At 43.5% G+C, this 15,842-nt stretch overlaps 1 pseudogene; it reads right to left on the reverse strand.

The window, feature by feature from the left end:
- Window positions 1–305: 305 nt before the first annotated feature.
- Window positions 306–15,352, reverse strand: LOC114614934 (annotated as a pseudogene).
- Between the last annotated feature and the right edge of the window lie 490 nt (window positions 15,353–15,842).

Consider the following 15,842-nt stretch of genomic DNA (forward strand, 5'->3'; position numbering starts at 1 on the left):
GGAGCCCAGAAGATTGTGGGAGGATTTCAGATCATTGGACCGTTAGTGTTTGATTTGGCTTTTGATTGTGACTGTGCCCTGATACTTTTCCCTCTTGAAGGAAGATAGTATTTTAGTGGAGCCTACAGTTAAGAGACTTTGAATTGTAAAAAGATGTTGAATTTTAAAAGAGATTGGATATTTTAAAGGGATTGAAATTTTTTATTTTTTATTTTAAACTGGAGATGGTTTATTCACATAAAGGAAAGGATAAGTGCTAGCCCATGTCCACTTGATGAGGAAGTGACACCGGTACAGAACATTTCTTAGGTCATCGCCAGGTGCTTCTGCCTCAGGTGCTTGTCCATTTTGGCTTGCAGGCCAAACGGCACAAGGTGGTGCAGGCACTTATAGACAGCCTTACCAGTCCCCAGACCATGGGTGCAGTGGTGGTGGTTGAGCTTGCTACCTTGGGAACAATCATAGGGACACTCACTGGTCATAGGTATAGGGTCGCTCACCAGTGTGTTTAACAATGGTGCAATCAGTTGCTGTTCTTGATGAAGGACTTCCCACAGAACTCACACTTGACCCTGGGGCCCGGGACTCTTCCTAGGTGTTGTCTTCTTGATGATTACAAGGTCAGTCCTCTATATGTTGGCAGTGGCTCCCCAGCCAACAAAACCTGGACCCCCTTGAACCCCACTGCCAGGGGCCCCTGGTTCCTGGACTCCTTCTGTGGCTGCAGCTCCAGCCTTCTCCACATTCTGGCGTGGAACTGTGCAGGATGGACCAGTGTAGGCATCTGGTTTAGGAGGGGCTGCTGGGGAGACTCCCTGGCAACTGGCAGGAGTGGCTGGGCCCTCATGTGTTGGCTGGGTTGGATGGGTCTTCTTGTGTCTGTTCAGCTTGTTGTTCTGAGCACAGACATAGGAACAATGGTCACAGGAGTAGGGTTGCTTACCAGTGTGGGACCGCATATGGACCTTGAGGTTGCTGGAAGATCTGTCTTCTTACATATGAAGCAGGTGGGGCTCCACTGGGCAGCACTATTCACTGGAGGGGGATTGTCTTCAACTGGCTCCATCACTGCCACTGCTGACATGGCTGCAGCCACTTCATCCAGACCAAGCAGCGGAGCCTTTGGAGTATCCAATTGTTGTGTCTGGTAGATGGTCCCATGGTCCTACTGTGCATGGCACAGCAACTTCCAAGCACCGGTGAACTGTCTGCCACATATTGTACTGGCTGGTTTTGTGTGTCAACTTGACACAAACTAGAGTTATCACAGAGAAAGGAACCTCTTTTGAGGAAATGCCTCCATGAGATCCAGCTATAAGGCATTTTCTCAATTAGTGATCAAGGGAGGAGGGCCCATTGTGCATGATGCTATCCCTGGGCTGGTAGTTTTGGATTCTATAAGAAAGCAAGCTGAGCAAGTCAGGGGAAACAATCCAGGTGAAGCAAGGCAGTAAGTAACATCCCTCCATGGCCTCTGCATCAGTCCCTGCTTCCTGATCTGCCTGAGTTCCAGTCCTGACTTCCTTTGGTGATGAACAGCAATGTGGAAGTATAAGCTGAATAAATCCTTTCCTCCCCAACTTGCTTCTTGGTCATGATGTTTTGTGCAGGAATAGATACCCTGTTACAAAAATAGACACCATATTTACCAATATGTAAGTAAGGTGGACAGAAATAGAGGAATTCAAGCAACTGATCTCTACATGGGTGCAGACACATACACATGCACTGTATCCCCCAAATAGGTTTATACACATACACAAGATACTCACTGTAAGGGAGGATGGTCCCCTGGGATCAGTACAGGACATACCCAGACCACAAGTTCTTAGCATAATGGAGATTTATGATCCTCGAAGGGGAAGTGAGGGAGGTGGTGATGGAGCAAAGGGAAATAGCAAGCATCATCGTTATCATCATCATCATCATCAGCAAGTAAGTAAGCAAGCAAGCAAACAAGTTACAGCAGGTGTTTCTGCAGGAGTGGGACTTTGAGGAGAAACAGGAGAGTATGTGCTGGGGTAAGTTGGTAATTTCTGATTGGACATGTTGGCCAAATAATGAATCTTGATTGTTTTAACCTTGGTATTTTGTATGAGGAATGAGTCAGTGGCCAAATTAGGGAATGGGACTCCTTTGGGGCTAGTTTAGGAATGTAATTGTACAGTTTTTAGCAAGGGAGAGAGAGTGGTAAAAGGCAAAACCTGTTGGAGCCATGTTTACCAAGCTTGGGTGTGTGTTTGCCAGGCTTGGAAGTGTGTTTGCCATGCTTGGGTCTGTTAAACAGTCCATTACTCACAAATAACTAGAGGTCTAAAGTGGGAATTAAAAATATAGTTGAGTCCCGATAAATCCTTTTCCTGAAATATGGTTGAGTTAGTTGTGAAAACAATTCTGTGGTTCCACATCCTTTGTCATGACACCAAGACATGGAGAATGAAGACAAACTAAGTCAAAACTCTAGGACTCCATGTCCTTTCCACGTAGTAAAGCAGGTGACAGCCTTTCACTTGAGTCAACTTCAGACCCAGCAGTGTTTGCATTATGTCTCCCAAGCCTAACCCTTTCCTCATGAATTCTTTCCTGATATCTGTAAGGAGGTCCTCACATAGAGCACAGCTCCAAAAATTCCATATGCCAGGCATTAGAAGAAAATAGAAGAGGGGTTTTGGGTACCACATCCTGGGATTACCTTATCCCTTCAAGAAAATACCCTTATGGGATGTTATAGATTGAATATGAAATGTTATCGGGACATCTGAGGATACTTAATGAGACACTGGAGGGAGAGAGAGAGAGAGAGAGAGAGAGAGAGAGAGAGAGAGAGAGAGAGAGAGAAGATATAACTAATAAACAGCTACTTTCCCAACTTGGTAAAAGGAAAGAGCCCAGAGCAAAGCAAGCTGAGGTAGCATGATCAGTTGCTTTTTATAAACAACCGTGAGGACACAGAATACAGCTTGGAGAAGTTCTCAACCTTCCTAATGCTGAGACACTTTAATACAGTTCCTCATATTGTGGTGACCCCAACCAGGAAATTATTTCATGGCTACTTCATAAGTGTAATTTTGCTTCTGTTATAAATTGTAATTTGAAAATTTGATATGTAATAAGTAATCTCTAGGCTAAGCATACAGAGAGTTGCAAATAAAAACTATACTTGATACCAAGTTATTTCTCTTTCTGAAGGATTAGGTGGAAGAAAAGCCTATGGGACCAGCTGAGAGCCAACTCTAACATCCAACAGTGCTGCTTCAGCAGCAGTCCCCCAGCCAAGTGTAACAGGATGCTGTTCAGCCTGAGAAGATGTCTGTGTTTATTTCTCATCTCTGAGTTTTGCCTTCTGTATTCCACTTACATGCTAGGAGCTCAATTAGTTCCTCAGGCTCTGCGCTGTGCTTGCCTGTGTATAGAAGGTAAACCCTCACTGGCTAACAGCCAACACCATGAAGACAGCTATATTGTTGATTTTTGGTGACCTGAAAACAGAAGGGAAGAAAATGAAACAAACAAGGCAAAGAAATAAACATTTTCTCAATTATCTCTGTTTTTGGGTTCATAAACATCCATCTCTCTCCTTCCCTCATCCTCCTTGTGCTCCCCATCCCTTTCTTTCTCTTGCTCCTTCCTCTTCCTCTCTCACGCCTCTCATCCCCACTTATCTCTTTGTTGATACTGACTGCTTTAACTTTTAACTTGAGTTAGTGGAGATGAACTGTTACAGAATTGAGAATATCACTTCAGTTTATGTGAATCACACAGATTTCTTTGGTTACTTGATGATGATATGGAAGATGACTATGATGACAGTCAACATTTGAATTCTTGTTATTTGATTTCCCTAAGTACTCCAGTGCTTGAGATTTCACCAATATTGAGTTATCATTGAAACTGACTTATTTGTATGTATGTATTTATGTGAGTGGATGTGGATGTCTGTGAGAGAACACATCTGTGGATGCACACAAAGGCCAGGGGAAGGCACCACGTGTCTCCCTTATCACTCTCCTCCTACTCCTTTGAGACAGGACACCTTCATGAACCTGGGGCTCATGTTTTCTCTGTTGCACTAACACTGCAGTGACTTTCTGATCTTTGCTTCCCTCACAGTTGGGGTGAGTGGCAGATGAAAGATACCTGGTTATTTTTATGGGAGTTGGATCTGAAATTTGGTCTTCATTTTGTACATCAATTGCTCTTAACACTGAGCCATCTATGTAGCCCTATTATTGTTTGTTTTTTTTTTTTAATTTTATTTTTGAGACAGATTATCATTGTGAAACCTAGACTGAACTTTGCCTCACAGTAAACCTCCTGCCTTGGCTACCGGGTACTGGGATTACAGGCATGCACAACAAAGCCTGGCTGAATTGGATAGTATTGAGTGGTCTAATTGAATAGCTAAGAAGAAGTTAAGCCATCATAAGAAGACCTTGCACTAGTAGGTGGTTGAATTGGGACATGAGACTGCAACTCCACAAACCATGTCTTTTTCAAATGCTCACATAGTGTTTCAACTGTGAAAGCCATCATTTGATAATTATAGATATTGCGCATACAATATTGGGAAGAGCACATTGTTTGTACACACTTCTTAAACTGCTGTGATCAGGGGCCATAACAATAGGCATTCTTATGTCAGCCTTCACTTTATCTCCTTATTTAACCCTTCCTTGTCACAGCCAACTCTGTTGGGACTCATCCTAACAAGTCTCATTATTTCATTGAAAGCCCACTGAAGGCAATGCCAACATCACCTCAGGTATCCAGAAGGCCTACAGTGCCAGGTGTTAATGTCTTCTGTTTCTGCCACAGTAAGCTTATGATGGACAGTCCATAGTGTATAAGTTTTCTGACCCCTCACTCTGAATAGAATAATTCTTCACAGCCTCCCACATTTTCCTCTGCAGAAGGGTTAAGCTCCAGTTTTGAGCAGGGTAGCAAGCCCTTTGTTATCTGCCTCTCCTGTCTGAAGTGTCCACTCTACTACTGATGTTTTTTCTCACCATCAGAGAAATTATTCACACTCAGAATTTCTCTCTCAGGTACTGTGTAAGGAGGTACCAGAGCAAGGCAAAACTTGATAACCTGCCCCGTGGGGTGGCAGTCATTATATGCTTTAGCAGACATTCAGAACTTGGGTTCCCCATCTCTTCTGTCCTTCTCGTCTCCCCTCCCCTGCCCAAACATCTCCCATAAGCTCTCCAGGACACTTGGGACTCTTACTGCTCTAAAGTGTCATCCTGTGCTGCTCTACTAGAATCTGGGTTCTGTCTTGTCTTTATCTGCCAGGTTAAGCATTTCCCATCACTCCCAAGAGTGTTGTGTTAGTGGTGAGTTTTGGGTTTATGTTGAAATCAGAAATGTGGCTGCTTTGAGGACTCCTGTCTTTGCTGGATTCAATCTGACTCTGCTTTCTTGAGAGTGGCTAATTTTTAACCTGGTGCCAACCTGTCAATATAAACTTACATTCTTTCTTCTTGCAATTTTATCATTTTATGAACCAAAAATGGACCTAGGAGTTAAAAATGATTATTATTAGTTCTACCATTCTAGAGGAGCAGTTCTTAACTCATGGTTATGCTTGAAAAGCAGTTAATGGACTCTATAATTATTCTTATTCATGGACACTACCCAAAGAGTCCACTATAATTTGTCTAAATAGAGGCAATGTAGTGTTTGTATTTCAAGGTTACCATGTCAGTCTATTAGGCATCAAGGTTGAAGAGCAATGTCGAAAATTGCTAACAAAGTCCTATGGGGATTCACAAAACCCTTCCAATGTCCTTCCAATGGATGTATTCTCTCCCTTCACCCTATCTGATGGCACCTAGTCAGAGACAATAGTCCCTAAGAGAAGAAGAAACTGAACTCCATCTTTGAGATCAATTTTGTTAATAGAAATATAATATCAAGTATAAGGGGAGGAAGCAGCATAGTTGGGGCCCTTGGTTAAGGAAGCCGTTGATCTCTGAGTATCACTCCTGTTGATTTTGGTACCCAGAGAACCACACAGTTGTTCTTGGTGCTTTAATTCTCTGCTGCTAACTGCACAACTTCATCTTCTCTAGGAGCTGTTCTCCATGAACAGCATCTACAGGGCTGGATGGCCATCCTTAGAGGATGGCAGATTGCAACGTCAGTCCTTGCCCCTTAATACACTGCAACGCATCTCCTGTACTTTCTCTCCTTTTCAGGCTTTCCTCATTCTTTCTGGATTTCTGTGCTCACTTTCTCCATAGGACTCCAAAGATATGAGATACTTCATCTGTTGAGCATCTATGTTTCTTACTGTCAGTCTGAGAAACAATTGCCAAAACATTGTTTAGGGGCTCTCTTTGTAGAGTGCTTGCCTAGCATACACAAACCCTCTTTTCCTCACTGCAGGACCAGGCCTAGTAGCACATAACTTAAGATGTGGAGGCAGGAGAATCAGAAGTTCAAGGTCACCTTTAGTTACCCAGAGATATCAAGCCTATCCTGGACTACAGGAAGTCCTGTCTCAAAAACAAAATATAATATGTGTGTGTGCGCACACACACAGGCCCATCCTGCCAGCTTGTACGATATGGCAGCTGCTCAGCATATCTGGTCAGTGGAGTGTCTGCCCAGAATGTTTAATCAGATTAGGTAACCAAAAAAAGACATCAACAATTTGATTTAAAAAGGTGTGTGTGTGTGTGTGTGTGTGTGAATGTAGCAACCCAAGTGCTGTTCCTCAGGTGACATCACTTTGTTTTGGAGGAATGGTCTCTGTGGACCTGAAACTTTCTGACTTAGGTAGGCTGGCCGGCCAGTGAGCCCGGAGATCTTCATGTATCTGTCTCCTAGTGTTGGGATTTCAAGGGTGGGCCACAGCATTAGGCTTTTTTTTTTCATTTTTTTAAATTTTGAGGATCAAACTGGTCTTCATGCTGTCATGATAAGCGCTTTACATAGTGTGTGTGCATTGTACACACGTGCATGAATGTGTGTGTACATGTTCATGTGTGTGGATGTATGTTTGTGTACATGTCTATGTAGGCCAGAGATCTTTAGTTTCTCTCTAGCTTGTTTTTTGAGATAGTGTCTTTTATTGAATATGGAACTGACCAATTTGGCCAGACTGCCCAGTGATCATCAGGCTTTCATCTGTCTGCACTTCCCTAGTGCTGGGACTGCAAGCAGGTGCCTGCACATGTGGCTTTTTAATGTGGATTCTGGGGACTGAAATCAGGTCTCCATGCTTATGCGTCAAGCAACTGGACTATCCTCACACAGCCCTCACCCTTCCTACCTTCTCCATTAGCCCCCTGTGTGGAAAGCAACTTGTCCTTAATTTTCTAACACCATTCTCTTATTGGATATAGTACCTCACAGATTTTTGCTCAGTTTAGACATAAAGGGTGAACATGTGTATGTGGAGAGAGAAAGTACTAGATGCTGAGCTGAATCTTCCTCCAACCTCCCATCCAAATGATGAATTCTTACCTTTAGAAACTGTATTTAGTGGTATTAAAAAGACAAGTAAGGTTACATCATTGAAGTGAACCCAAATCCAGCAAAAGTATGAAGAATGAGATCAGGACACAGAAACACACATAGAAAAAGGTCACATGAGGTTATATGGAGAAGATGGCTATTTGAAGCTCGAGGAGAGACCCTCCCCCTAACACCAACTTGCTGATCTCTGTATATTGTAGTGATGCTTCTCCATCTGTGAGAAAAGTAGCTTCTATTACTTAGTGGCCTAGTCTGTAGTAGATTTTATGGTAGCTTGAGCTGATTAACATGGGAGGCTATATTAAATAGAACACTGCCTTGGAACCAGTTTAAAGTCGAGTACTAGCTGTCTTTAATGCTTCTCCCATTCTATTTCAAAATTTTGTTAATGATAAAAGAGATTCTTATGATGCACAGCAAGGTGGATGCTTCAGAGAAGCCCAGAGCCCATAGCTGGGGGTCATACAGGCCTGACAGGCATCTCATCCCTCCATGTCCTAGATGAGCCTGTCCATTCTTAGGTCCTTATCTATACTTGATGATGGTACCAAAAGCTCCATAGGGCTTTTGAAATAGGTTTATTTGAGGAAGAATCTCTAGTAGTCCAGGCTATCTCAAACTTCCTATGTAGCCAACAAAGACTTGAACCTCTCTTGTCTCTACCTTTCATATATTGAGATTATAGTTGTATGCTAATAGAGTTTAATTATTACATATAAAACACAGTATATAAAAAACACTTACTAAAGGACTGAAGAGATGACCCAGCAATCAAGAACATTTGCTGAGCTGGGCAAAGTATTGTGTGACTGTAATCTTAACATTCAGGAGGTAGAGGCAGAAGGACCTCTGACTGAGTTTGAGGATATCCTGGATAACATATTGAGTTTCAGTCCAGTGATGGCTGAATAGTGACAATCTGTCTAAAAATAAAATAAAATAAAATAAAATAAAATAAAATAAAATAAAATAAAATAAAATAAAATAAAATAAAATAAAATAAAATAAAAATTTAAGAGTACTTGCTGTGCAAGAACACAGAATAAAGATTGTATCCCTGCACTCAGCTAACAATGAAATGTCCCCAGATGCCTGTTACCTTAGCTTCAGGTGAAGAGAGACAGGAAGATCTCTGGTCTTTGTTGGCATTCAGTATAGGTGAGAAAACAGCAGTCCTAGGTCTAGGGCGAGGTTGTCTCAAAGGAATCGGCAGAGAATGATAAAGAAGCTTATCAACACACACTTTTAATCTCTGTGAGTGCTCATAAATGCACATGCAATCACATGGGCACATGCATCCACATAAACATATGCACATACAGTCACACAGGCACATACATCCACATATACATATGCACATATTGTGGAGAGCTTTTGGAGCTCCTTGACAGGAATCTGACACTGGCCAAGGACAAGGAAATGGGCGTTAGGTGGGAATCTGACATTGGGCCATGACAAGGAAGTAAGTTCAGGCAGGAATCTAATTTTAGGCTAAACCAGAAAAGTAATTTCAGTCAGGAACCTAAGTCTTAGGCTAGAAGAAAGAAGTAGGCCTCAGGCATGAATATGACTGTGGGCTAGGACAGGGAAGTAGGCTCCGATATTTTTGTCATCCTGATGAGCCCTTAGAAACAGTGATCATGACAGTGATCACAGGACTTTGCTTATTGCCTTGCTTGTTCCTTGACTATTTGCATTTATTGTATTGCTAGTTCCTCAACCAAGAACTGACCTAAATACTTGCATGTAATTAAAATGGTTTAAAAGCAAATGGGAAAAATATAAACCCACCTCAGCCTTCAGTCTCAGAATTGGCTGGGGTCATGCTACAATGTTGTCTAATCATCTTTCTTCTTTTTAATCCTCACTCTTGCACTGGAGAACCTGTTGACTGACTGAGTTGGCTTGGTCAACATATGCTTACACAGGCATATATATACACATACACATATGTACATAACCTCACACAAGCACATGTATCTGCATATACATATACACGTACAGTCACACGAACACATACATCCACAAATACATATGCACATACGCTCACACGAACACATACATCTGTATATACATATGCACATACACTCACACAGGCACATACATCCACATATACATATGCACATACGCTCATACTAGTGACACACAGCACAACACAAACAAACCTTAAACAACAAACTAAGGTCACAGCAGAGGGCTGAACTCAGCAAATATAAGGTGTGAGTTGATGTCATGTCACTATAGTGGGCTAGTGAGGGTAGGAAAGCACAGTAAACAGCATAAGTGCTGAGGCAGCTATTCCAGTCCTAGCCAGGCTACACTTGCTCAACTGTGCAGATGGGCAAGAACCCTCTTCTCAGACTCACTAGTTTTCTTAGCTGATGACCTTGGCTTCCTTTGCATCTTAGAGTTCCTTCTGTCTTCTACCATCAGGTTCTCTGAAGTCCTGGTTAGCCAGACGGTTACCACAAAGTAAGAACCTTAGATTTGCTTGAAATGCTAGCTTAGGAGGTCGTTTTGTGTCAAGGAAGGTCTAGTGTAGCAACAGGGTAGAAGAGCAAAAAGGGGTTTGGGGCAGCGATTCTAGTTAGTAATAAATCATGTTGGTGTTTGTGGACACATATATCTTGGGGACCTGAAGTGGCTTTAAACAACAGGGTAAGATTCATGGGGTAGATACCTGCCATCTTTTATACAACAAAATATTTTGTTATCTTTGAGGGATGAGTATAAACAGCCTAAGTATTAGCACAGTATATTGCAAGTAGGCCAACTTGTTCCTTCATGGCTGGCACAAGCTCCGTTTGTAATTCAAAATTGGTGGGTGACACTAAGAAGCTCTCAGCTGAAGGTGAAGAGCTCCCATCTTAAGAAAATGATACCTCAGGCATCCAGAGCAAGAATTTTTCTACTTTTGATGATTGGGCTTGTCATTTTGATTGAATCTAAAATCACCATGGAGATGGGCCTCTGGATATGCCTGTGAGGGATGTGGGGCTGCTGGGCTGTCTGTGAGATATTTTCTTGATTATCATCACTGATGTGGGAAAACCTATCTTAATTGTGGGCAGGGCCAATCCCTGAGCAGGAAATTTTGGACCCTATAAAACGGAAAAAGAGAGTTGAGCACTACCAAGTGAGCATTTGTTGCTCTGTTTCCTGACTGCAGATAAGACCTGCTGCTTTGTGCTCCTGCTGCCTTTGACCCCCCTTTTCCCCACCATGATGGACTTCACCTTCAACTGTGAGCCAGAGTAAACTCTTCTTTAAATTGCTTTTGCCTGGGAATTTTGTCACAGTTGCAAGAAAAGAAACCAAGTTACCATGTGACACCTGTCTATCCTTTTCTGGTCTTAAGTAATGTATCAGTGTTGCCAAGTTCTGCCTGGGAATCTGAAAGCATTCCTTTGTATGTGTTGTGAATAAAAAGCACTGGGGGAAAAGCACCATTCAGGCCCTGACTTTTGTCTAATGTTATTCCTTACCATCCCTCACATTGTGCTTTTAGGGGTAGTTATTAATTATACACATTATGGATTATACAATCAATATGCCTGAGTTCCTCTAAATTATCCCTTAATTTGATCACAGAGCAACCCAGTTAACAAGGCAGAAATAACTTTTAAATGATGTCTAATTACCACCCTAGCCACCAGATGTCAGTTTTTAAATGCAGGTCACGGATCAAAAGGCATTTTTTACAATTGTAGGGGAGGACTTGGTGGCTGGTGAAGAAGTTCAGCAGTCTCGGTCTGTGGCTTCCTGGGGAGTGTTCAGCAATTAGTGATGAGTGACAGCAATTCTGGTTCTAAGTGAGCTTTGGTAGTATTTGTGTCTGTGTGCTTCATGGTTCTGTCACACTAAGGAGTGCATGCCTGAACCCCAGAAAATATTGGAAGAGCTCCAGATAGATGGGGGTTAGAGCAGCTGTCAGGAAATGCTGGCTTGTAGGAAGGTGATGGGGGTCCATACGTACATCAGGGTAGGGTGGGAGGTCAGCCAAGCATCTCTACCTCCCAATTGCGCTCTCTCTCTCTCTCTCTCTCTCTCTCTCTCTCTCTCTCTCTCTCCCTCTCTCTCTCTCTCTCCCTCTTTCCCTTCCTTCCTCTCACCTCCCTACCCTCCTCTCCCATCTCTTTCTCTCTTCTTTCTTCAGTGAAATCTAATGCAGAATTTCAAGTAACCTAGGGCTGGGATTACATCACTTTCCAATAGAGCCTTTCAGTCTAATTCAAGACAGAAGTTGAAGAGCTGCCTCTGTATTCTTTCTCTAACATGTTCACCTTTCAACCTCAGTGGCTTACAAGAGACATCAACATTTTCCTGTGATGACTTTATTCTATAAGTAGATAGAAAATAAGTAGATAGAATAAAATCATTTAAAGTTTGTAAAGTCACACATCATTCTTTGACTAAGGAAGGCCTGGTGGATGGAAGGAGAAAGCTCTTTCCATTTGTATTAAAGATACAGGTTTGTTGTAAACAATTTTGTTCTTTGAGACTGTTCTTTGGGGGTGAGTAGGCTCTCAAGTCCATGAGGGATATGTAGAAAAATGTCTTGTCTAAGAAGCAGAGAGTGGTGACAAAGGAGCTGTAGTCTCAGAAGCTGCAGGAGTAGACTAATCAGAGTGATTATATCCTGTTCACTTAGGACAAAGTAAGTTAAGGGTAAAATATGGCCTACTACCGATAGCATTATTATGAAGATGATATGAAATATTATAAATACAGTGCTGGATTTGGATGGGACACAGGAACTTAAAGCCATCACAACATCAAACATGGTCTTTTTGGTTGGGGAGATGGACCAGAGAGTTAAGTGCTTGTCCCACAAATGAAAAGACCAGACTGGTGGCACACCCTTGTAATTCCAGTACTAGGGCCAGAAACAGAAAGGCAGATCCATGGGCTTACTGGCCAGCTGGCCTACCTAGTTACAGGTATCTGAGAGACTCTGTGTATGTGTGGCAGCTCTAAAGGGAAAAGCTTTCCTTACAGCTCTGCTCTGGCTGCTGCAGGGATAAGTTTTCCCAGTGCAAGCTTACAGTTCTGTTGCAGGAGATAGTTTCCCCAGCAAAAGTGTTCCAGCTTTGCTCTAAGAGGTATACTGGCAACTGGAAATGAAGGAGTATTATAGAGTCATACCACACAGAACAACAAACCTCACAGAAGAGGAGAAAACCTAGGAGGGTGACTGCCTCTGCTCGGGTGAGAAGCAGCGCGAACTGAACAGAAAGAAGGGTGTATACAGGGTATCTTGGGGTGGGAGAGAATCTTTTAAGGATGAGAATTGGTGAAATTTCAATTCCTGAGCTTGGGTGAGCTCAGGGATTGGGGAGTTTGCCTGTTCAGGATTGGTGGCTTTCTATGGCAAGCTCAAGGATTGTTGGTTTTCTGTTTCTTGGCCCTGATCTTAGTCTTGTCATAGGGTCAAGTCAGTGTGAGGGTGTTTTTCCTCTGCCTTTTTTATCCTACACTCTGTCTAAAAAAAAAGGGCTGAGAAATAATAGCACTGCTTGTCCTCTGATTTCTGCATCTGCACACACGTGCATGTGTGTTAGCCCTCTCACATATTCTGCATCTGCACACACGTGCATGTGTGTTAGCCTTCTCACAAATTCTCATACAGAAAACTATTATTCTCAACATCCTGAACAACATCCCTTTTATCTGCTTAGTTTTATAAACATTAAATCAAGGCCTGAGCCATAATACTTAACTAATATCACTTTTCTCATTTTGATATATCTTTTAAACCCCACCTATTCTTCTACACATAGTTTGATGCTGACCTTGCCCCTTACCAATCAACTCCCACTGCCCAGATGTCTCCTCCTTTATTCCATTCCATGGTTGCTTAGCAACCATGTGCTGCCCTATTTTCTTACTTTTTCTTCCCTGTCTTTTCTCCCCAGTGAAAGCTCTGGAAGTCAGGCAGCTGCCTCAACTCAGTGTGCTTTGTCAGTTGTTAGAGTAGTTCAGAACAGAGGAGGCCAGTATTACCATGAATGACTATCTCAGTTAGCTTTCTATTGCTCTGATAAACACTGTGACTAAAAACAACTTGGGAGTGGGGAGGGTTTATTTGGGTTATGCTTCCATATTACAGACCATCATGAAGGGAAGTCAAGGCTTACACTCAGGACAGAAACTCAAGGCAGGAACTGAAGCAGAGGCCATGGATGAACACAGCTTATTGGCTTGCTTTTCATGACTTGCTCAGCCTGCTTTCCTATGTGATCCAGGACCAGCTACCCAGAACTACGTAGAACTGCCTCTAGTTCCCTCCTGTTCGTGTTCTGTCTAAACTCCACCTGCACAGTTACCTGGCAATAGCCAGGTAGGCCTGGCCCACTATAAAAGGGGCTGCTTGCCCCCTCCTCTCTCTCTTGATCTCTTGCCTCTAGTTTCTCTCTGTCCCCTTGTCCCTCTCCCGTTCCCTTCTCCCTCTCTCCACGTGGTCATGACCGGCCTCTACTTCTCTTCTTCCTCTCTCTTCTTCCTCTCTTCCTCCATCTTCTTCTATTTCTCTCCCCCACCTTTGCCCTATCTCCTGAATAAACCCCCCCCCCCACTTTGGAACCGTTTGGTCTGGTGTGGTCTGTTCTAAGCTGCGTGCAGATGCCTTACCCCCCCCCCCCCATCAATCATTAATCAAGAAAATGCCTCACAGACTTGCTTTCAGGTCAATCTGATACAGACATTTTCTGAATTGAGCTTCTTTTTTCTAGATGATTCTGGCTTACATCAAATAGACAAAAACAAACAAAAAACAAAGAAACAAAACCAAAAACAAACCTACAACTATTACAATAACATAGAAGGCTATGGAGTCACAGACTAGAATGTAAACCTCATGAAAGGACATGCGGCTTTCTGTGTTGTCTTATAGTTTACACACAGGGAAAGGAAATTGAGACCCAGACACAGCAGACACACTGTCAGAGTTTTAACTTGTGCATGATCCCCGTTTTGGCACTGTATAGTGTTTATGGAACTCTCACAGATGTTGTGTTAATACAGATCTAAACATGTGATGTTTTGATTAGGACTTATTGATTCTTCATATGCAGACTGTCAGAAAGTGTCCTCTTCGGAATGTGTTTCAAGGGGCTAGGGATATGGGTCAGTCAGTAAACTGTTTGCTGCATAAGCACAAGAACTCAAGTAAAATGCCAGGTGTGGTGGAGCATGCTTGTATTGGGGACGCAGGGACAGAGACTCCTGGGGCTCACTGGCCATCCTACCTGAGTTGGTGAGCTCCAGACCCAGGAAGAGACCCCATCTCAAATACAAAGGCTCCTTGCGGGGAAAGATGATGATGGCCTGCTCTTCTCAGGCGTGCACTGGTGTGGAGTTCTCTGTTGGGCTGTTGGTCTGCGTGTCTTCTGCCTGAGGAAGATGCCTCAGGGAGGTGGTGGTCCACCACAGAGGAGCAGAAGTGCACAAGGAAAGCTTGGCTGCGTTTGTCTCACACTATACCAAGTAGCAGGGTTTGCACTTGGGTGGGGAGCAGACTCAGCCTGGGGAGCGAACTTAGCCTGGTTTCTGCGGGGCGCGGGGCAGAGTTCTCGTTGGGGGATCCGAGGTTTTCGCGGGAGCAGCCGGGAAAGGATTGGCCTCAATCCTGGAAGTCTCAGATGCCGCTGGAACTGCTGCAGAATGGAGGCGGGGAATGTGGTGCACACTGAGAGCGACAAGAGGGACAACTCTGGTGCCAAGCCTCACTGGGAGAGCTTACTTGGCTTGGAATGGCTACTTGTTGACGAGGTGGTCCCCGTGGCAGGAATTCAGAGAGGTCTTCCACAACAGCAACATACAGGCCCCAATAACAGAGAAAGTCCAAAGATTCCAAAGCTTTATTGTTCATGGAGAATGTAGATATTCTGGGTGCACTCCCCACTTAAGCCAGAGTGGGCCTAGCTTTCTTAGGGAGGGGGAAGAGAGCAGGATCATTTAATTAGCTCTTCCCTCTGGCCTTTAGGTAACTCATTAATATGGAAATCTCTTGAGGCTGAAGCCTGTAGTCATGCCCTCTAGCTGTGTTAGGTTACATCCCTTTGGGAGGGTCTGCATAGCCAAATGTGACTGCAAGGCGCAGGTTAAATGGAGGTCTAGATCGTGTGTCTGGAGCCTGGATTCTGGGGGTGTGGCCAAACACCTGCTGTTTCCCTATTGGGGTCGGGGTTCAAGGCTCATGCCCAGCCAAGAATCAAGCTATCCTTTCCCAGCCCGACAGCTCCTTAGGAAAAACACCCAAGGTTGACCTCTGGCCTCTACATGCACACGCAAATACTGGACACACTCACACCTTCACGCACACACAGCAACACCACACACCACATACACACACCAATACC

This window comes from Grammomys surdaster, unplaced genomic scaffold (assembly GCF_004785775.1).
Source record: "Grammomys surdaster isolate TR1022 unplaced genomic scaffold, NIH_TR_1.0 62, whole genome shotgun sequence".
Taxonomy (NCBI): domain Eukaryota; kingdom Metazoa; phylum Chordata; class Mammalia; order Rodentia; family Muridae; genus Grammomys; species Grammomys surdaster.